The 24,438-nt window shown below is 35.4% G+C and overlaps 1 long non-coding RNA gene across 1 annotated transcript in view; it reads left to right on the top strand.

Moving 5' to 3' along the window:
* The window catches only part of LOC307182424, a 109,428-nt gene extending 103,706 nt beyond the window's left edge, over positions 1-5,722 (top strand). Inside the window, exon 3 of the long non-coding RNA XR_013827167.1 lies at positions 5,414-5,722. This is a non-coding gene — a long non-coding RNA (uncharacterized lncRNA). The remainder of the gene's footprint in view (positions 1-5,413) is intronic.
* The last annotated feature ends 18,716 nt before the right edge of the window (positions 5,723-24,438 follow it).

Raw genomic sequence — 24,438 nt, 5'->3', positions numbered from 1 at the left:
CGAATAGTAAAGCCGTAGTCATATGAACAAGTAACTTTGATGTATTCCAACTGTTCTTTGTAAACTAGTAAGTTTATATTGTAATACCTGATTCATAACTAAGTTTTTTTTTAAAGTGAAGCCATGATATCTCTAGTTTTGCCTATTTATATTATATGTCTATGTATACATTATATATATGAGATATCTCTACCTCTGGAAAGTATTATCAAAATTGAATTTATAAAGAGCTCTATTTAATTTAAAAGTAAGTGCTTACAAATTAAATAGGAAAGAAACTGGACAAAATGACTTTCAGGTTCACGTGAACTGGGAAGTATTTAATATTAAGTTGATACCTGTTATTAAAGTTTAAGTTTGTTGATATAATTAATATAGACATGTTTTTAGAGTCAACAACATTAAGTATAAAACTGTATTGTACCTAGGTTTACTAGAAGTCAAATAAGACATTATTTCTGTTACAAGTAAAATAATTTGACATAATGCAACTTTAAACTAAATGTAAATGAGATAGAGCTTTGGGGGTAAACTCTTTACGAATAATTATATTTTAGAAATGTCTACTTAAAATGATCTTTACAGATATTTGACAACTCAAAGTTCTAGAGTTGTGCTAATTTAAGTGATGGAAGATTATTGAATAGCTAGATAATTTCCAAAAAAATAAGATACTGAGACATCAATTACTAAATAGAGAAACTAAAGGTATTTAAGACTATTAATGAAAATGTTTGGTGCCACACTGAGATGTTCTCTATAAGAAGACAAATGTTTTTAGAAATTATCTCTGGTATTTATGTTCACCAATCTACAGAATACTAATGTTAAAGACCATTCATAATTGCTTACTTCTTAGTTTTCACTAGAAATTAAGGTTTTTAAGAGTCGAGGATTCTAATTTAAACATGTGATTAAAGCTAATAGGAATAACAAGCATTTCAGTGTACAGTAGGAAAGTAGAATGTGTGTTTTCAGTAAAGAACGTATGAGGAATGGAATTACATTTTATTGAGGAAAAAGAAAGAATTTCTTAGAGCTGCTTGGTTTTATTTGGATGGAAAAATAAGGGACAGGCTGATATGGATACAGAAAGTGATGAAAGGTTGTGGAAAGGAACCCTGAGAAAAAAGTTTTATGCATGGTCAGGATTAACTAAATTTAGATTAAAGTTAACTAAGTAAATGGATTTTGTTAAGTAGGCTTATACAGGACTGGAATTTGATTTCTCTCTCTGTTAGAGTGCTCCTTTTTGGTAACAGGTTGTGTGAGTTTCTGTGCCCTTAAGTGATCTACATTTGTTGTTTTCTTTTAATCGTTTTGCTGACTTTGGTTAAATGAATAAGTATTGTTTCACAGTGACCTATGATCCTGTTGTGTTTTAAAACCTTTTTGATATTTTTAACAAACTTCACAAATATCGAAATCTAACTAAAGTCCTTTTAGCCTCCAGCTGACTCTGGGATGCTTTGAAGGAGCATCCTCAGACATCTCAGAGATGAATGTTAAACTAATTAAGTTTATTTGGTATGTTAAATTACTTGAAAAACATTGTCAAATGATTGGAGATGAACCTTAGGTTATAGTGTATGGATAAATGTCATTAATATAGATATTCCAAAATTTATATGGAATCCCTAACACCTGATATGTCCTGCTATAATGTTGTCAGTCATAATTCTAGTTATTATCCTAAAATGTTATATGTCACAGAAATATCCAGGTTTCCTGCTCATTGCATTGTACTCAAATCTTTAGCCATGCTATTTTAAGTTTTATCCTTTATAGACAATCATTATTTTACACTGATGCCTTTACAAAATGAAGATTTTCAAGAGGACTCAAAAAGAACTCAACAAATATAAATTTCTGATAGCCTTTAGATAATACCACTGAACAGGGTAACAAATGACAAAACTCTAATGGAAAACTTGATTACTGTATCCATATCAACAGGAATGAATTACATGGGACTGAATGAACTGATGGAATAAGATTTATAACTTTATGACTTTGGGAAATATACTAGCTTTAATCTTTGTTTTCCAGAAAAAAACCTTTTCTCTTATGCTATGACCTACAAGTTGATAAGGTTTACCTTTGTAAACAAAGATGAAACATTTATCTTTTTCTCTCTACCTGATCTGCCAAAATTTGGCTTCTCCAGCTGGCTCTCCTGTGGAGTTGATGGTTTATTGCAACTGGATTACAACTAGTTATACTAATCATTGTTTTAATTTGTTCTTTGTTTCCAAAGTGTTTGTGCTTTGTGTCTCCCTGCTGCACTATAACTTTGTCAGTATTACTAGCTGCATTACTTATATACTGTCTATTTTATAAGATTGTTGTCTCTTATAGTACCCAGTGTGTAACCAGGCCTCCAACAAAATTGATGATGGCTAAACATCTTGAGGAAATAGATCACATTTATGACTCTTAACAGAATAATTGTAATAGTGTGATTCTAGGTATGGGAAGAAGCAAGAAGGGAAAACATTTCCTGGATCATAGTAGACTAGTAAAACAGAGGATCCAGAGAATCTTTAAATATCAACAGGGCCTAATCTGGAAATTAGCACCTGGAGTGGCATATCAACAAGAATTTTTGCCTGATCTGGGATGAGCCTCCCAGTGCCATGGGACAAAATTTTGTCATGAACTGTCTCCCAAATATTGTTCGAATTCCTGACCAAGAGGAGGATCTGAGAAATGGAGTATTTCCTGCCATATCAGTAAACAAAGGATGTCACAGTCATCAGTGGTGGCAGACACTGCAAACAGTGAGCTAGTGAGCCCTGAGGGAACTCAGGAAGGAAAAGAACACCTGCCATCTAGCAGCAATCAGACTGCAGCCACTCCCTATGGTGAGCCCTGAGGAAACTCAGGATGTGAAAACATAGGATACTGGCCCCAGATAGCTGAGGTGCATATCAAAGGAATGATTTCATTAAGCCCAGACTCTTGCATCTTACCATACATAGAAAATTGCTAAATTCCTTAACTTGGGATATCTGGTTTTCTTTAATTAACAGTAACCTTTTATTCCTACTACCTGCCCTTTGTTGCAAAACTATAGGTCCTAGCCCCAGCTCGTGTCCTTGGAGCCCATTCTCTCAGGGTTACTTGAGATGCCTCCCGGGCTTAAAGTCCTAAAAATTCCCACCGAATAAAACATTACTCTCAACTTAAAAAAAAAAATTTATGGATCCTCCCAAATATCTATTTACATATTAATGTATATAAACAGTTACATAAATAAGACTATCATACATAGTGTGAGGTACTACTTTTTTCCTCACTCATCAGTATATGGCTGTTTATATCAATAAATATGAATTTATCCATAATTTCTAATAGCTGTATAGTATTTCATCATATATATTTACCTGATTAATTTAAACTATGCCCTTTTCATGGGCTACACACTAACTAGATTACATTGGTGGATCCCAAGAGTAAGAGCCAATAAAGTCTTACTATATGTGCACAAATACAGGCAAGCTCAAATAGAAGTAAGAGGATATAAAGTTTTAGGGATACAGATGAAATATTCCAATGTATATTTAAAAAATATTGATTTAATTACACACAAATTTGACATAACTTATTCTAAAATGTTCTTTTTCCTAATTTTTTAAAACTATTTTATTTAAACTCTTCATGCAACTTTGATATCAGTGTCATTATTGTTTCTAGAGGTCTGTTTTGAGTCATTGATCATAGCTCTACTGCATCTATGATCTTTTTTAAAATCAAAGTTGTTTAATTTACAACACTTTTTGAATCAGTGTATACAGCACTTGCTGGATATTTTATCCCAACTTGAAGGGCTCATTCACTCTTTGTGATCTCTACATGTAACCACTCATTGTATTGCATAAAAATTTTTAAAAATATTTTAAATTTGAAATATATATCACACATATTGAACAGAGTAGAAAAGTGTATTATATTAAAAATGATAACAATACTAATAATAATGATCAAGCAGATATTATATTTTTCTGTAGAAGAAAGAGGGTACATTGCAGCAATTCTCTTAGGAACATAATACCTTGCAGTGTTTAATGAATGCTACAAACCTAACCAAGGATTTTATTTGTTTTCCCTAATTTTTTACTATGAAAAATTTCAAAGACATAGAAAAGTTGAAAGAATAGTACAGTGAACACCTATAAAACCTCCAACCTAGAATCAACAATCGTAGCATTTGCTATATATTTTTTCTTCCCTCCCTCCCTCCCTTTCTTCCTCCTTCCCTACCTCTCTCCTTTCCTTTCTTCCTTCTGTAGGGGAGGAAGAAACTTTTTTTTTTTTTACACTTCTGGGTTCTGTGGCCGATCTAAGGATTAAACTGATATAAAACAGATTAGCAGGAGAAAAAGAATACAAATTTCATTTAATAAAATTTTACATGTACATGGGAATCCTCACAGGAAAATGGAGATCAAAAAAGTGGTTAGGCCTAAGTGCTTATTTCTTAGCTTGAACAAAGAGTAGCAATATTGGAAAATTAACTCAAATATATGGGAGACTAAGGAAAATAAAAATTATTTTAACAAAGTTGGTTTGTATAGATTTCTCTTAGTCTCAATTCCCTGTCTCTGTCTCAATTCTCTGTCTCTTTCTTTCCCCCTGGTGTGAGGAGAGCATCCTTCACATGGGCGTTTCATCTCCTGGTTTCAGGGATAGAATGAGAGGTCAGATGCTCTTTTGCACCTGCTGTTTTTCAAGTGCTTTTAGCTCAAAACAATCAATATGACAAAGCCACATATTTTGAGGTGGCATGTCCTGAACTCCTTTACTTCATTCCTTCCTTGTTTCCTCTCTTTCTCTCTCTCTTTTTCTCTCCCTCTGTCCACCTGTCTCTCTCTCTCTCTACACACACACACACACACACATAGATATATATAGAAATTTTTTTTCTATACCACATGAAAGTAAGTTGTAGACATCATGATACCATATTCCTGCATACTTTAGCATTTATCTCCTGAAAATAAGGACAATTGCTTACATAACCAAATACCATCATCATTAATAAAATTAACAATAATTCAATGATAAAATATAATATGAATACTATATTGAAAATTTCCTATAGTCTCAAGATTTTATTTTATAGATAACCCCAACCCCGAACTATGTCTTCAGTCTCTTATAGTCTCCTATAGTGGTTCTAAAAGTGTAGCCTTTGGACCCCTGGAGATCTCTGAGAACTTTTAGGAGGTCTGTGAGGCTAAAGTTATTTTTATAAAGTTATTTTATACTCAGATGTAATTTTGCTTTTTCATTCTGTTGACATTTTCAGTGATGGTGCTGCATGAACCATGGTGGGAGCAACTGCTGTGCCTTAGCACAAATCAAACTCTTCTAATAAGTTTTTTGTTTTTTGTTTTTGTTTTTTTTGCAGTGCGCGGGCCTCTCACTGTTGTGGCCTCTCCCGTTGTGGAGCACAGGCTCTGGACGTGCAGGCTCAGCGGCCATGGCTCACGGGCCCAGCCGCTCCGCGGCATGTGGGATCTTCCCGGACCGGGGCACAAACCCGTGTCCCCTGCATCAGCAGGCGGACTCTCAACCACTGTGCCACCAGGGAAGACCCCCCTCACCCATTTTTAATCGGATTTTTTCTTTTTCTCTTTTGCTGTTGAGTTATATGAGTTCTATATATATTTTGGATATTAACCCCTTATCAGGAAATTAGCAAATATTTTCTCCCATTCAGTAGGCTGTCTTTTAATTTTATTTATGGTTTCTTTTGCTGTGCAGTAGCTTTTTAGTTTTATGTAGTCTCACTTGTTTATATATGCTTTTGTTGCCTTTGCTTTTGATGTCAAATCCAAAAAATCATCATCAAGAGCAATGTTAAAGAGTTTATTGTCTATGTTTTCTTCTAGGAGTTTTATGGTTTCAAGTCTTATGTTCAAGTCTTTAATCCATTTTGAATTGATATTTGTTTATGGTATAAAATAGGGGTTCAGTTTCATTCTTTTGCATATGACTGTCGAGTTTTCCCAGTACCATTTATTGAAGAGACTATCCTTTCCCAGTTGTATGTTCTTGGCTCCTTTATTGTAAAGTAATTGGCCATATATGCATGGGTTTATTTCTGAGCTCTCTATTTTGTCATTGATATGTCTATTTTTTATGTTAATACCATACTGCTTTGATTACTATAGCTTTGTAATATACATTGAAATTAGGAAGTGAGCCACCGTTGTCTAAATGACCAATGCATGTTACAATATCAAATTGAAAGTGCAAAATAGACAAATAAATTTTAATGTAACAGAAAAGTTTATTGATATGGTTTCAGATTCCTTATTGCAATTAACCTTTAAGAAACTTCCACTTTTTGAGTTTGGTGTAGTATTGAAAAATATCTATAATTATCTGAAAAAGCTATTAGAATATTTCTTCATTTTCTAACTATGTATCTGTGTGAAGCTGGATTTTATTAATAAAGTTTAACAAAAGAACATTTTATATCAAATTGAATACAGTATCAAGTATGAGAATCTAGCTTCTTTTATTTAGCTAGACATTAAAAGTTTTTAAAACTGTAAAACAATGCCACTGCTGTCATCCTATTTTTTGTTTTGGAAAACTGAGTTTCTTTTTTTTGTTTTTTAATAAAAAATATGCTACTAATTTGGACCTGTATGGGTTACTTATTATTTTTAAATGACCCAATAAACATGTAATTTAAAATATCTATTTTAATTTGTAAATTACATATTAATAGATATAATCTGCATAAACAAAACTCTTTGGGGTTCTTAATAATTAGTAAGACTGCAAAAGGGCCCCAAGATCAAACAGCTTGAGAACAGCTGAGATTGAGAGAGATGAGATTTATGATGATCAGGAAAGGACTGTCTGTGGAAGTGACATTTGAGTTAAGAATTGAATAATGAGAAGAAAGCATCCAAGTAAAAATTTAGGAGAAGAGCATTCCAGGCAAGGAGTGATGATGAGGAGCGGCCAATGAAGAAGCTCCAAGACAGGGAAGAATTTTGGGTGTTCCCAGGAAGAAACAAGCCAGTATGAGATTAGGTTGGAGAGATAAGTTGGGATCAAGTCATTAGGGTCTCAAAGGTTGTGATAAGGAGACAATTTTATTCTGTATATAATGGGATTCCACTTGGGAGTTATAAGTAGGGTAGTGACATGATCTGAGTTTTTCCTTTAAAAGAGTACTTTTTCTGCTGTATGAAGAATACACTGTATGTGCTGAGAGTGGAGGAAAGAATTAAGTTAGAAGGCAGTTGCAGCAGCCTAGGAGAGAGATAAAGGGGGCATGCATTGTGTTTTAGCAATGGACATGGTAAGAAAATGTCTTAGTCCATTCAAGTTGCTATAACAGAATACCATAGACTGGGTGGCTGATAAACAACAGAAATTTATCCTTCATAGTTCTGGAGGCTGGGAAGTCCAAGATCAAGGCATCAGCAGATTTGGTGTCTGGTGACACCTGCTTCCTGGTTCATTGATGACTGTGTTCTTTCTGTGTCTTCACATGGTGGAAGGGATAAGGGAGCTCTTTTCTAAGAGTGCTAAGCCCATTTATGAGAGTTCTGCCTTCAAAGGACCTAATCACCTTCCAAAGGACCCATCTCCAAATATCATCACATTGGGGATATATCTCAACATATGAATTTTGGAGGGACACAAACATTCAGTCTATAGCAAATACCCCTGGGAGAGTAAATATAGACCAAACTATTAGTCATGTTTTAGTGGGAATCAGTTCAAACAGCTTCTTTTCTAATAATATGAACCATCACTAGAATGGAAGAAACAGGAGTTAACTCTGGACTACAGTCACTGGACATCCAGAGGATGGCCCAGGCATCAGGCAGCTGGAGTGAAAAAAGTAGAGAGGTGAGTGAAGGGCAAAGACAAGGACATGAAAGACCCCTGCAGAGGCAAAAGTCCCTTTTTTTTCAGTTTTGTCCAGAGCTGAACTTGGTAGTTAAATGATGTTTCAACTCATTCAGATTGGCTAGTACTTAGTTTATGAAACGTCAAAGTCAGTTATTTAAACCACCCCACATGAATTCAGCTGTAAAGACACTTTCAGAGATTTAACTGATGTAGTCTTTGTAGAAGAATCATGAATTATTGAAGTGGTGGAACAAGAAGCAAGCAGTTACCTAATTTGCCCTTGATGATGTATGGCAGGGATTTAGAGATTAAGCTCTTTCTTTGAGACATTTTCTGTTAAATGAAGATATAGATACTATCATTTGAGTTGGACTAGAGTGGAAAATATCTTTCCAAAGTTTATTAGCTTTCCAGCTGTGAATGTGATAAACAGCTTTTTGCAAATTAATGTTTGTTTTTATTCATATGGTTTTAGCAATTGTTTTCTATTCTGGGGGATAGAAGTGAAGGTGTTGACTCGGGAATAAATTATCTCTGTTGTCTGTGATATGTAGACAATATTTTTATGAAGTGGCCAAAAAATCATGACTTTTATTGGGGAAGCTTTTACTTATAACAACATTACTTATGCTATTTTTATGGTTACATAGCAGGAGAAAATTTTATACCTTAAATTCAGAGCAATGTTTTGTGTGTGTGTGTATGTGTGTGTGTGTGTGTGTGTGTGTGTGTGTGTGTGTGTGTGTTTTAAGTTCTCTGTGAATTTAACATGTAGTGATATGAGGTAATGCATTTTATTTAGTATTGACTGAGAATGAATTTTTGTTCATTTTCAGAATTTTAAAAAATCTTGATCAGCTTAATAGAATTATTAAAAATTTTCAGTTTTTTTTTTTTTTTTTTTTTTTTTTTGCGGTACGCGGGCCTCTCACTGTTGTGGCCTCTCCAGTTGTGGAGCACAGGCTCTGGACGTGCAGGCTCAGCGGCCATGGCTCACGGGCCCAGCCGCTCCGCAGCATGTGGGATCTTCCCGGACCGGGGCACGAACCCATGTCCCCTGCATCAGCAGGCGGACTCTCAACCACTGCGCCACCAGGGAAGCCCTCAGTTGTTCTTTTAAATAATAATAATCTTAAGATTTTTAAGGTAGACCCATAAATTCTATCTTACTACTGGAATCTAAACCCAGAACCTCCTTCCTCTTTTCTTTATCCTTGCATTTTCAGAGCAAGAGTAGATGATAGATGTTCCATGAACATATTATAGATAGATAGATGTGGCTGAATGAAGACTGTTTAGTGATACAGTACAATTGTCTTGGTAATATGCACTTAAACAGAATTATCACAGAGAAATCAAAATCCTCCCTTATGTCCTTTTAATTAGATTTTTCTCCAATGAGTCTGGAAGATGTTAATTATTAGTGTAATGTCCATAAACTAAGTAATACAAAGTACTCATGAAGAAGTAGAAAGCAGGGGTTAAGTCTTATCAGTAACAGTAACCATATGTTCCTAAAGAAGTTGTTATGATGTAATCATCATCAGTGGTTGGGATTTCCAGTTTTATTGAAATATAATTGACATATAATATTGTCTAAGGTGTGCAATATGTTGATTTGATACACTTATATATTGCAAAATGATTATCACCATAGCATTAGCTAACATCTCCATCATATCACATAATTATCATTTCTTTTTTGTGGTGAGAACATTTAAGATCTACTTTCTTAGCAACTTTCAAGTATATAATACAGTATTATTCAATGTAATACAATGCTGTACATTAGATCCCCAGAACTTATTTATCTTATAACTGGAAGTTTGTACACTTTGACCAACATCTCCCCATTTTCCTCACCACCGAGTCCCTGGTAACAACCATTCTACCCTGTTTCTATGAGTTTGTTTTTTTTAGATTCCACAGATTAGTGATATCATGCAGTATTTGTCTATCTCTGTCTGATTTATTTCACTTAGCATAATGCCCTCAAGGTCCATCCATGTTGTCGCAAATGGCAGGATTTCCTCCTTTCTCATGGCTGAGTGGTTGGAATGTTTATTACTAAGATAATAACCAATATAAAAGCAGTTACCATTCTATCAGTAGCAGGGTTTGGTGTATCAGCAATTTATCACTGCCACATTCCTTACATTTATATTCCTACCACACAGCCATACACCTGACACCATGTTTCTCCAGCTATTTTTTGATTTCTGAACCAGGAAGCATGAAACAGAATGACTGCTTCTAAATATGAAAGAGGTATCATGATTTTAACTTTATTATGAGCAAGTGAGCCAATGTGTTGAAAACTGTGGCAATAAATCAGGACCTATGAGCTTATGAGCTTAGATTCGTCTCTCTTACTAGCCAGAGGGGACTTGGAGATATTTTATATTATGCTTTTATAGTATTATTGACTGTGATAGACTCAGTCTATATGCTAAGGCAGTCTCTCTCTCTCTCTCGGTTGACACTTAGAGATGTTTCTAAAGTCTGACACAGAGACATTGCAATATTTTCATTGGAGATTAGTTGAACAGTAATAAATCATTGAGTCCCTCAAGCCAAGTACACTCCTTTGGCTATATTCTATACAAGGGCCATGGCTTTGTAGTCCTTTGTGCTTTCTCTATAGCTGCACTTCTAAAGGCCCAAAGCATTTGGAGTCTTAGATCTTCAGAGACACATCACGTACCTTAATATTTCCTTTGATTTGGAAGCAGAGAAATTTTAAAATGGAAGTTATTGAACAAGAGGAGTATGGGACAGATAGGTGTCATCTTAGAAAAGATAATAACAAACTTTGATCTCCAGAATAATATACTAAGTGGGATAATAAAGCTTTCATTGAGTTCAGAGCATTGCCTTGTTAAAAGTAGCTTTATTGCATTTTTGTACTTTTCGTAAAAAATAAAAGATGGCTTATGTAACTAAAATACATAAGACTGAAATACATAAGGCTGAACATATTCAACATGGCTTAATGTGAGTTATGAGAAAGTGTTCTACATTTTGGCATAATATGAACCTGCATATAGTTTTTTTCTTCTGCATCTTTTTCCTGTGAGCAGGAAATTCTATGATTTATAATTCTTTGAATCACAAGTCTGGAGATTCTGTTTATGCTTTTAAGTTTAACAATATTAAAGTGCCAATGTGATCTAATGATTAAGAAGCAGGTAAGAGAGTGGGAACAATTGAAGTGCAGGCCTTGAATGTATGCTTTTATTTTCTTTCTTAAAGTACTCCTCACCCCAAACTTATACCTTCTGATTATAAAATTGATAAGTACTCAATGAAGAGAACTTGGAAACTATAGAAAACCATTAAGAAAAAAACCCAACCCTTCAGAGATAGCCACTCTTAGTTAACAGTTTGAAATTTCTTTTCAGCTTAAAAATTGCATATTTTAAAAAGATAATTTGTAAATACATATTAAAAGTATTTTAAGTAATTTTTTTCATGTAAGACCCTTAAAAATAGGATTACTGGGTCAGAAGTAATTAATATTGTAGAGGTTCTTAATAAATATTTACATTGTTCTCAGGACTTTGGTTTATTGGATAAAGATCAATTTTGCCCTTTGGTAAAATTTTAATGACATTTTAAATCATATTTTAGTGTACGATTACATTCAAATAATTTAACATTTGCCTCAGGAACTCAATATCTTTGTGCCCAGATATGCAACTTAATTACCTGAGTCAATTCATGTATTGTAAATGAGAGTGTAAAAGGCATGTGGACAGATTTCTTTGAAGTCCTGATGCCAGGCTGTCTCATGTGCTTGGACATTTGTGGGTATCTCCATTCTGAAGATACAAAGCCTTGGAAGTCTTTGAAGGGGTTTGGATATATTAAAGGAAGACTGATGTGTCTTACATAAAATTGAATGGACCCCCAAAATCAAGTTTAGAGTTTGACCTTGTTGCTTTTACTCTACCTCAACATGAAACTCAAAAATACCTATTTCTTCATTGGGTCAATTTGGGAAAATATCCTAGTGAGCTGAATAAATTTTGATGAATTGGGTTAAGCAATTCTTTGTAAAAGATTACATTTCATTAACTTGCTTAAAAGTATTAAAAAATATATATATAGTAAATTTGAATATAATTGATGTGTGTGTAAAATAGTTCTTAAAAAAACAACTGAAAACAAAACTACTCCAAAGAAAACAAAACACAAATCTTAACAAACCCAAACCTGGGAGTGAGCATCTGAAATTAAAGTGTAACTTGTCAGCATGTGACAGATGCTGTTTTTGGGCCATGTATTATTTTGCATCATCAAATCATTGGTAGAGTAGCAACTCAAAGGGCATTATTTATTTTTTGCTTGTCTCTATGTACAATTAGTTTGGGTAAAACTATATTACCACCATTAGGTTATATTAGTAATTCCAACTTTTAAAGGAAGAGAGGGAGACTGAAGATCTTCATGTCATTTAATTTTAAGAATGCCAGAGAACCCTTGTGTCATATCAAAAGACCCTATTCCCAAAACAGAGCTAACTCATTCCAACTTTAACCAGGGGTGTGGTTCAATAATTCACTGGGTTCAGCATCAATGACAGTAGCTTGCCGAAAAGTTAAAATAGTCCATTTAAAAAGTTACTTTCTAGAGGGCCTTAACATATTAAAATAATCCTTTTATTTTTAAAAGCAACAATATTTATTGTGGACCATTTGAAAATGCAGATCATAGGGAAAAAAATACAACAATCTCACCTGTAATACCATCACTTACTATAAACTTCCAGATAGTCAATACTATTCATAAATGGAGTCATAACATGTGGACTGTTGTTGAACTCCCAATATATCATCAGACAACCGGTTCATATAACAGGGGGATGATATAGACATGTTTAAGTAAACAAAAAGAAAGGCAGCATCAAGGAAATATTTATAAATCAGGCACTTAATTCACTTAGAGCAGAAAGTGATTCAGATTCAGTCTCCATCTTATAAGTCTCTTAAAAGTTAACTGCCAAAACTATTAAAGGAACATGGAGTGGTTCTCCTTCTGCCTCCTCTTTCTTTTGGTGGTTTGTGATGCTTTATGCAACACATGTACCTTGTAGAACATCTCTACCCTAATCTTTTGGGATATAATATTTTTGTAAAACAACTCAGATATCAAAAACTCTAGTTTTCCCTTTTGGGCTTCTGACTAACCCATTTTTTTTAAACATCTTTATTGGAGTATAATTGCTTTACAATGGTGTGTTAGTTTCTGCTTTATAACAAAGTGAATCAGCTATGCATATACATATATCCCCATATCTCTTCCCTCTTTCATCTCCCTCCCTCCCACCCTCCCTATCCTACCCCTCTAGGTTGTCGCAAAGCACCGAGTTGATCTCCTGTGCTATGCAGCTGTTTCCCATTTAGCTATCGGTTTTACATTTGGTAGTGTATATATGTCCATGCCACTGACTAACCCATTTTTAATGCTTTCAAGAATACAGTTCTGTAAGAAATGAATTTTAAAACCAGAGCATAGCCTGATAGCTTTCTCCCCTACCATCACCCACCTTAATATTTCTTGTTTCCTTAGCATGCCAAATTTCAATCTGCAATGTATAATAAAAACCTTACCAACTCTCCAAACCCCCTTTATTTGTAAATTTGTATAAGAGCTTTTGTTTTCTTAGAAATGTTTAAAAATAAATATTAGGGCACAGCCATGTCCCCTTGTTACATGTTTATATTTGTTTCCCATTTCAACCAGCTCAGAATTTTGTTTTAGTGGAAGCTGCCTGGTCTGATTAAGAACTTCAGTTAGCATTGAAAATTGTATTGGCAGGATTAATTGCACAGAGAATTGTTTCCATGGCTGTAGACAATTTACAGCTTGATGCTACTTCTTTAATATTTTGCTATTGAAATAAAATCATGTATGATTTTCCAAAGACGGTGGTTTAATATTTCATTGGAGTTGAAAGTTTCATTTGAAATTTGGACTTTTGCAAGGACAGACTGTAGTTTAAAAGTAACAGTGAAAGGTATTAAAAATTACTGTCTCCTGTTAGAGAAATGTGATTGTTGTTGCATATCACCAGAATGGAAGTAAATCAGAAGTTGGTACTGTAATTTCATACATGCTGGTCTTAGAGTATTCTGAGTGACTTACTTTCAGCCAGAATACTTATGCTGTCCTTGGATAAGCTTAGGTGGAAAAATATCCAGTGAGAGTCATAGTACTTTATAAGAAGGCAAGATATATGACCTCCTTCTTGGTGTAATTGAAGGATGCTAAAATTCATGGAGTCATAGAATTTAGAAAAGTTCTGTGCCTGGGTGAGATGTTGCTCTGGCTTAGGTAATCAAGGAATAGTTTGATGATTATGTTGTAGTTATGAAGTGTGAAAGACATCTTGATGAAGTAGAGTAATACCAAAGATAAAATAGGGTCTGCTTCATAATTTTTCACAGTGTTTGACCTATACGTTTGCTTTCATCAAGAACCAGGGTATAGGCATTGGCTTCCTGGATTCTACTGAGGACCAAAGCTAATCTCAGAAGATAGAGATTTAAACATTGAAAATGTTTATGAAGGCACTTAATGTCCAGAGTGCCTTTCACAGTGGGTACTAAGTTGGATGAATGAATGAAATGGTGTGTAGAAAGAAGAGACTAGGAGAAGACGAACGTGGAATTATTTTGTTTAGAAGGCAATGTATGTGAACTTTTTTCTCATCTTTCTACTTTCCATATACTTGGAAAAACAACTACCTGAAATATTATTTATGTTTCAATAAGCAAGGATTTATTTACTAATCAAAGAATCTATCAAGCACATGCTGTGTGCATGGTGTTCTGGGGCCTAGGAATATAGCAATAAACAGTCCATGTTTATGCTCTTATGAAGCTTACATTCTAGTTGGAGCATAGGAGAGAGAATAGAGAAGAGAGAGAAGGGATATCAAATAAACAAATACCTTTCAGATTGTAATGAAGTGAGGGCATAGACAATGATGAAGCTATTTTATATGGGATAGTCAGGTTAAGTCTTTCAATAGGCTGATTTGAGCAGAGACCTGGATGAAGTGAAAAAGCTGGCCAAGTAGATATCTGGGGAGAGCATTCGTTTGTGGTGTGAAGAGGTAGATGTTGCAAATGATTTGGTCCCCACAGGTGCTCCTGCATCTGTTTGCCACAAGCTGCCTTGAGCTTCCAGGACCCCTCCCAGTATATCACCAAATTCTGTCTTCTTGGGGAAGCTCCAGTGTTTCACTTCTTTATTGCTTGCCTGTTAACAATAATAGCTCTCACTTATTGAGTGCAAACGAAGGTGCCAGACACTGATTATCTAATTTATTCCTTACAACAGCCCTGCAAAGAGGCATTGCTATGTCTGTTTTAAAGACAAGAAAACTGAGGACCCGAGAGGTCACAGAGTTTACTAGCACATAATAGTCCCAGATCTCTGGGACCTAATGGAGGTTTTCTAATTCTGAAGGCCACTTTGCTAGACAGCATGGTCTCTATATTCATTTGGTTTATGACCTTGCTTTCAGTTAAGAGCTAGTGTTTCCAACACACAAAATCATGTTCATGGGTTAATATTTTTTAAATTAAATGTTTTACTTTGAGATAATTGTAGATTCATATGCTGTTGTAAGGAATAATACAGAGAGATCCTGTGTACACCTTATTCTGATTTCCTCAATGATAACATGTTGCAAAACTATAGTAAAATAGGAGAGAGGAGAATTGAGGCAAATCTTTTTTTTTAATTGAGTGAAAGATTCTTTAAATTCTATAATGCTTTACAATTTTGAAAAGTTTCACACACATGATTTCATATAATCCCATAATAATAATAAACTCTTTTTTTCCCCATCCCTATATTGCCCCTCCTGCCTTTTGTCTCCCCACTGGTAACCATTAGTTAGTTCTCTATTTCTATGAGTCTGTCTTTTTGTTTTATTCACTAGTTTGTTGTAATTTTTAGATTCCACATATACGTGATATCATATAGTATTTGTCTTTCTCTGTCTGACTTATTTCACTTAGCGTAATACCCTCCACGTCTGTCCATATTGCTGCAAATGGCAAAATTTCAAGAATTTAAAGCTTTTGAACTTTACCCAAGACTGTATGGAATGCCTTGTGACTGTGTGATGTGAAGGTGAAGAATTTAGGCATCAATTTCAATCATTTCATTTTCCTTTAAAATAATAACCTGCAAAATAAATACTTTATACTCCTATAAAGGACATAAATTAACTAGCTCTCTCTCCATGGATATAATTTTGAATCAGGAGAACTGCATACTAGTATATGAATGTTTAAATAATTATCGTTAATTTAAGTGTCCTTAAGAGAGCTTTAGCTGCTCAAGTGAGCATTTGCTTAATTTAAATTGAATTAAAAATGATCTTTGGGAGAAACAGTTTCTAAAGTGCAATTTGAGTTTTGTGGAAATGGGAGGAATAGCAGATGCTGTGTGGCAAAGAGCTAATATTGCAAGGATGGAATTTTGAGCCACACTGATGCAGATATGCCTGAATATTAAATTGGTACAAAATTACATTGTCAAATGGTGCTCCAGAGGGGCAGAAAAGATTCTGTCCAAGGTTTATTTCCTGTGGCCACAGAGCTCTATAAAACGTTCATTTCTTTTTTTGTTGTTTTGTTTTAAATTAATACACTTTATTTTTTAATTTTTTTGCGGTACACGGGCCTCTCACTGTTGTGGCCTCTCCCATTGCGGAGCACAGGCTCCGGATGTGCAGGCTCAGCGGCCATGGCTTATGGGCCCAGCCACTCCGCGGCATGTGGGATCCTCCCGGACCGGGGCACGAACCCATGTCCCCTGCATCGGCAGGTGGACTCTCAACCACTGCGCCACCAGCGAAGCCCCAATACACTTTATTTTTTTAGAGCAGTATTATGTATACAGAAAAATTGTGCAGAATATACAGAATTCCCATCTACCCCTTCCCCTCCATTTCCCCCCGCTACAAGGTTCATTTCTTGCTTTCAAATTTAGGGGCATCTAGGAAATTCCCTGAAGGATAATTTTATGTAGAGTATATTAAAATGTTCCAATCTTTGCTCACCTTCCAGGTGGCTGAGCAGAACTCATAGGGAAGGAGATTACATAAGGGCCTGATGAGTAACATGAAATAGGTTCCAAAGCAACCTCTTTGTTTTAGAAATGTGTTATTGGAGAAGTGCATAAGTAAACCAATATATATATGGTATATTCCCTCACTGGAACTGCCAGGGCATGGCTTGATTCTTAAAATCATCCTGTCTGGTTTGCCACCCTATTTTAATAGGAAGAGCACTGCTAGAAGTGAGAGAAGATAGTGGTGAGAGGGACAGCTCTGGGGAAGAGCTAGAAGGAATAAACATGACTGTCACAGATGTGGGTAGAGTCTTACGGCTGGCTCTCTGCCATCATTATACCTTGAACACGGGTGTCAGAAGGAGCACGAGACTGTCCTGGCTTTGATTAGTGTGCAAGTGGTCAGGCAGCTGGGGCAAAACAAAAAACTGAAAAATCTACCTGAAGGCCTTAAGAAAAGGCCAGAGGCAGTTTGCAAAAATCTGGGAGGGCTTAATCTTCCAGGGGGCCTGGGATCAAGAAAGGGGTCCAAATTTATCTAGTTTTCAGTGGTCAGGGAACCTGTATAGGAAAGTTAACATAACTGGCCTGGGAATGCTATCTTCAGAAAGTCTGCTTGCAAGGTTAGCCCTCATCTGGCATCTGGGTGCTAAGATTTCGGGAATGTTTTCACCATTTCCTAACTGATAAGTGTGGTTTACTGTGCCTAAACTGTTTATTCAAGCAATATGGCTTACGCCTAACATCTGCTTTCATTCTGAGAGTCTGGAATTTTGGTATGTGTTAGGCAGCCCTCAATAAAAACATTGGGCACTGAGTCTCTAATGAGATTCCCTGATAGACAACATTTCACACATATCACACAATTAGGTGCTGGAGGAATGAATCCCATCTGACTATGCAGGGAGAAGACTCCTGGAAGCTGTATCTGGTTTCCTTCAGACTTCATCCCAGGTACTGTTTGCCTTTACTGATTTTGCTTTGTATCCTTTCACTGTAATAAATCACACCTATAAGTCTTGTGAGTTCTACCAAATCACTGAACCTGGGGGTGGATTTGGAGACTGCCAACACAGAACCCTATCTGGAATAGGTTTATAGATGAGATGAGAGTTGTAATATGGAGTGTGGTACATCCTGGAACTTAAACCAGGGATGAGTTTGGAATAGCTCTTTACTAGTATTTAAACTCTTGACCTTGTCTAGAAATTTGTATAGACTGAGATTGTTCTAACATAAGAATAATAAAATTAGATTAAGGCAGGTGAGACCCATGTATTCCTCCCCAACTCTCAAGAAGTACTGAATCTGGTGAATTTAATCTAGAGGAGTAATAGACAACCTCTTAGTGGACATTTTGGTAGGAACTCCTGTTATAGCAGTGCAGACACAGATAAGGGAGAAGACACCATTGCTGGCATGGCAAGAATTTTATGGCCTGACATTAAGCATCTATAGTTAATATAATAAATTTTTCTTAATTAAATGTAAATCAAGTTCTTTCACATTTCTTCTTTGTTGGTTTTTATGTTAAAGATGGTGATTTCACTAATAGCAAACTCTGTTAGAAGCCATAACAAAATGGCCTTACATGCAAGGGAAAGTGCTAACTGAAATTGTAAATGCCTGCAATTTAATATTAGCAAATAATCTGGCTTGTACAATCAGTGTCCAAGAGAAAAAAGTCTTCTATTTACGGAAATAAACCTCCTTGCTTGAAAAATGACAATAAATGGGTTTAAGTCTCTTAAGAGACTATCACAAAAGTACTCAACTGTTCTTTGACTTGCCTATTTTCTAAAGTAAAGTAGGAAAAATTTCCTTTGAAATCAATAATGTACAGTTTGGTTATATGGCTCTTTTTGGTATTTTGTCACTTAAAGCTTTATAAAAGCATGGAGAGGCTGCTACTCTGCAAAATTTAGAATTCTACAAAGATTAGCATAGAAGATACTGATTTCTTACATGAACAAACAAAACTGGATTTATACTCTGCCTTGTTACCTGTTGTGTGACCTGGATTAGCAGAGAGAGCCTTGGAATCATGTGGTCCTTGTACTAACTCATTCTTATTGTCAACTGCTGGTTGGTATCCTCGCATAATTGTAAGGTAACTGGCATGTTGCTTAAAAGGCAAGTGCATTTGGAATTTTCATATAAATAACTTGGATATTTTGAAGAGAGTTATTTGGGAGAGAGATAAGGATGTGAATTTCACTTAGTATGTATAGTCAGGGTCTTTGAATTAGGGGAACTTAATATCAAATAAGATGATCATATAATTTATTCAACAGGGCACTTTTAAGAGTGAAAGGGGGACAATTAATAATTACTTTGGGATGTGTATAAACTGGAAATGTTCCTGGGAGAACTGAGACATGTGGTCATCCCAGCTATGAATACTTATTTTCTACTCTTTTTCCTTTCATGGGTATCATGGGAATTTGTGAAATTGTGAAGTATTTTAGATATTGTCAGAAAAAAATACTCAGCAAACGTGTGTTTGTTGATATTAAAACATGGCCTCAAAATTCTTTGACACTTTCCCATTAAGAGGTGGGGTCTATGATATCACCCCTTGGATCTGTATGGGCTTGTCACTGCTTTGAGCAATAGAGTACAACAGAAGTGACACTGTGATTTCCAAAGCTGGGCCAATAGATGATGCAGCTTGTTCTCTGTGACACTACTGTTTGGAACTCTGAGCTGCCATGTAAGAAATCTGACTACCCTGGGGCTGCCATATTGTGAGGAATCAAAGCCATATGGAGAGGCCACATGCAGGTGTCTTGTCAGCAGTCCTAATATTTAAGTCATCCTAGCCTAGATGAATGTGAGTGAATGAGCCTTTAGATGACCCTAGTTTGTAGACTTCAAGTCTTCCCAGCTGAGGCCAGTGTCAATATGGAGCACAGATGAACCATTCATATTTTGCCCTTTCTAAATTTTTGACCCATCAAGTCTATAAGCATAATAAAATTGTTGTTTTAAGCCACTAAATTTTAGGATAATTTGTTATACAGTAATATAATGGGAATACTGTGCTTTCCATTTTTGCCTTTATCTGTTTCAAGGTTTTCCAGGACTTTGCTCAGTACCCTTGGTTCTGAGCAGAAAAATCTTACTGTTCTACAAACACTCTGTTGGTCTCTATGCCTTGAATCATTCTATCCACATATCAGCTATCTTGAGGCACATCTATTTTCTAGAAACCTGCTTTGTGGACCCCAATACTTAATTTTCCTGTTCTCCAAATTACAATATTATACACTATAATATACACTATATTCTGTCATATCAATGTTTGGGCTTTAGTAGATGCTATTTGTATTGCTTACTGTTGTTTTGTGTGTACCCTTTCTCCTCAGGTAGGTCGTAGTGTAGTAGTATAAGCTTCTTGAAGGCAGGGGACATGTTGTATAATTTTATCTTGTGTAGCATAGTACAGTGATGAAAGAAGGGGAGAAAATATCTATTTGCCTGGTACTCCCTGGGACCATGTTTACATTTTCAGTATTTCTCTTTGGTCTTGAAATGTAGTGGAGCCCTGATGTATGTATATGAAAACCATTTTCAAGGATAATTCTGAATTGTAAAGAAAAAGCAGAAGAGACTATTGTAAACGTGTCGTGCAAGATGAGTTAATGAAATGCTGGGATATTTGTGGAATACACAAGACTCCTAGAATGTGCCAATACAAAGTCTTTTATGATTAGGTGCATTTAGATTCTTTTAAGGCTTTTGATCATGTTTTACAGGCTAATAAAGCTTCTTGGGGGAAAAGTAAAGTCTAAAATCTTTGCTATAAATTAGTTGATGCTTTTATTTTCCCTAAATCAATGATTGTGTTCCAACAAGGAAAGCTTAAGGGAGGTTTCTTAGCAATGGATAAAAGGAAGTTCAAAAAGAATTAGCAAGATGTTAAGGAGATGTAGAAGAACATTTTAAGGTTAATTGCCTAGGAGGTTTTTCAGTTTCCAGGGGTATGAAGATAGGGCGGTCCTGATATAATGTGACACTCCCTCAGTGTCCTGTGGGCTGAGAGTGGTATTATTTTATTTCCTCTTCCTGGGCCTTATTCAGCTTCTACTGCTGAAATCTGCAGTAGAAGATTGGGGTAAAAGTTTTCAAGTTCTCCATTTCATCCTCTGGGATTGGCATAAACTAGCAAGGAAAAATTTGGTACTACATTAGATAACTGAATATAGAGGAAATATGGGGAACTGTAGAGAAATGTAAGAAGTAAAATTTTCAGGGAAGCAGATAGTAAGGACATCATTGCACAAAACTGATTATCTAAGAGTGGCCTCTTTCTTTGTTGCTTTAATAGTACAAGTCCCATTTAAAATTCTAAATTGCTGTAGAGTTTTTGTCAAACTTCAATTTCTGCTTCTTAGGATCTATTTTGCCTCAGAAATTGTCTTATTTCAGGTCTTCAGATCAATGTCTTTGATCCTATCATTTTTCCCCCACATTCAGACCCTTTTGAGGATATGATACAAGATTAGAGAATTTATAGTAATTAATCACTTATTTTTTCAGGGCTTTTGACTTTTCCAATTCTGTGGCTTCTAATTAAATCTAGCTCTGACTCAGGTTAGGAGCAGTGGTTGACCCAGAAAGTTGCTTCTCATCAGTCTGCTGCACAGGGAGATTTTTCAGGATGTGTATGTCACAACTGTTGTTGGAGGAAGTTTAGGAGTTAGTGATATAAGTTAATGGTCTCAGAATCCTATTGTAATTAGGTAATTTATAGGACATTGCAAAAAATCAGTCAGTAAACACCCCTCAGGGAAAAGGGATAATGGATAAATGGCTTAATTCTCAAATTTAGGGATGTGGAAAGAAACAGGTTGACACAGCATGCCCTGTGCTCCTACACAGATGTGGCTCCTACATCTGATACCTTAGTTGCTCACAGATAAAGTGAATTGGGTCTATTAACTCTCCCTTTTATTAAACATCTGTTGGTTTATGAAAGAAATAGCAGAACTACAGTAACTTATCTTTGAGGAACATACAAATCTCAGAAGTTTGCAATTCCAGGTTGTCAGAGAAAGTGTAGAATCTGGAGTGCAAATATATATTCTAGTTGCTAGGGTCAGTGGTGGTCATCCTCAGCTTTTTTATTGGTTGGGTAGCAGTGGGACATAGGAAAGGGCAGGTGGCAGCATCTTTCACTTTCTGAATGAAAGTTTAGATTGCTCATATGTCACGTACTCTTGTTTAAAATGAAGTTCACACTGAGAAAAGATAGAGGAAGAAGAAAAACTTACATCTCAGTTTCCTATGGCTCAGACAATATTTGTATCAAGGAAAACAATAATAAAATTTTCAAATTAATTTTTTGTTTACTTTTCATAAAAACCTACTTTTAATAGGATTGATTAGGCACTTAGAGATTGAAGTATAAGCAGAAGCACAATTCCCAAATTTGTTAATTATTTCTTCTGTTGTGAACCTCAATTATTAGTTTGATCTTTAATAATAGGAAGCATACTCAAAAAGTAATGAACCTTGTTAAAGTCAACTGCTTACCTGTTATTATCGGCTCTGAGCCAAAGAAACTCTCTTCACTCCCTATTGGTAAAAGAATGTGTTCTTCATAGAAAAAAATTTCTGATGTAAATTAAGAAAACAAAAATCCTTTATACTGTTACCACCAGAGAGAACTCTACTGTTAGTACTTTTTTCTGTTCCTAATTTTGTACATTATTGAGATTATATTGAATATATAAATTTATCCTGCTTTTAATATAAGCATTTTCCAGTTTTATTGAAAATTCTTCATGAACATGTTTAATGCTTGCATAATATTCTGCTGTCTCCTGGTTTAATGCCTACTACCCACTTAATATTCATATTATAGAATGGTTAGGAAATCATGGTGCTGATTTTGAGCAGAGTCAACCCTTCCGGGAATTAGCAAGCAATAGGGTAAGCAATCTAAACGGCAGGCAGCTGCAGTCGATCCACTCCCAAGCCAATTTACTCAGCCTACCAGGAAGATGAGCTTTGCTTTTCTCCAGCTAAAAGTTCCTTTCTAATAATAATGCAGACAGATAGAATACATTTTATGAATGCACAAAACTTCATTTATTTATATAGATTATTGCCAAGTCAGTTTTAGGAACAATGGATCTGCCATACCCGAGTCATTCCTGAACACCCAGCTGCAGTGAAATCCTTGATGTATAAACCCCAATTCATTCCCTGTGTCATTTAGAACCTTTTACTTCAGTAGTTCAGTGGGCCCCCCCCAGAACTCTCCCTAAGGTTGAGCTAACTAGAGAATATTGCTTCACTCCTCATTAATAATTGCTTCATTTACATATGGATTTTTTTTCAAAATATATGAAGTATAAGGAGGAGGGCCCAATATTAGGACAACAAAAAGAGGTGTATATTCAATTCAGTTTTTGCAGATACCTTAGCCCTACTAGGTTACCTACTCCTACAGAGGTCTTGGGGAACTTCACTTCTATACTTTTTTTTTTTTAATACTTATTTATTTATTTATCTTGGCTGTGCCGGGTCTTAGTTGCGGCATGCGGACTGCTCAGTTGTGGCATGTGGACTCTTAGTTGTGGCGTGCATGTGGGATCTAGTTTCCTGACTAGGGATTGAACTCAGGCCCTCTATATTGGGAGTATGGAGTGTTACCCCCTGGACCACCAGGGAAGTCCCTGTACTTTTAATAATGTAAAATTTCTGCAATATTTTTCTCCCTCTTTCATCTGATTTTCCACAAGTTTGTACTTAGCAGTATATGATATCCTGAATTTACTGACAAATTATTTTGTTTCTAACAATACTTGATATTGTCCCTCCTCCAATATTGATAGATCTGATCAATACTATCTAACACAATACTCAATACATCCCAGTATATGAGGACACCATGATTTCCTCACCATTCTATAATATGAACATTAAGCTTTGAATAGTAAGCTTATTTTGTGTTTTGCATTAGTTTTTAGGATCTAGTCTCTGAAATAAAATTACTAGATCAAGGTTTATGAACATTTTAAGGTTCTTGATATATATTTCCAAAGTTCTTTCCAGTATGCCAGTATATAGTATACATATGAAATAATTACTGACAGTGATGCCAGGATTGTGATTATACTTGTGAGGAAGGATTTATTTGATATGTCTTTTTATGTATATTTGTGATTATCTATGAGATATTTTTAATTTGAAGCCTTATGGTGAAATGAGGAAGGCTGATCCCTACCCCAGTACACAAATGAGTGATAGTGCATTTACTCTGTGGTTAATTTAAGCATATGTTAAATATAACAACCATGAATACCACAAATGGCATTCTAATATCCACTTACTGTTCATCTCTGAGCGACCACTAAGCATCCTTTGTTTATTATGCCAAGAGAACAGTTGCTCTTCCAGTTTGAATTCTCTCTAAAATGGCATTGCCCAAGTACTAAAGTAGGGGGT

Source organism: Stenella coeruleoalba (assembly GCF_951394435.1).
Source record: "Stenella coeruleoalba genome assembly, chromosome: 2".
Lineage (NCBI taxonomy): Eukaryota > Metazoa > Chordata > Mammalia > Artiodactyla > Delphinidae > Stenella > Stenella coeruleoalba.
This window is presented reverse-complemented; position numbering and strand designations above follow the sequence as displayed.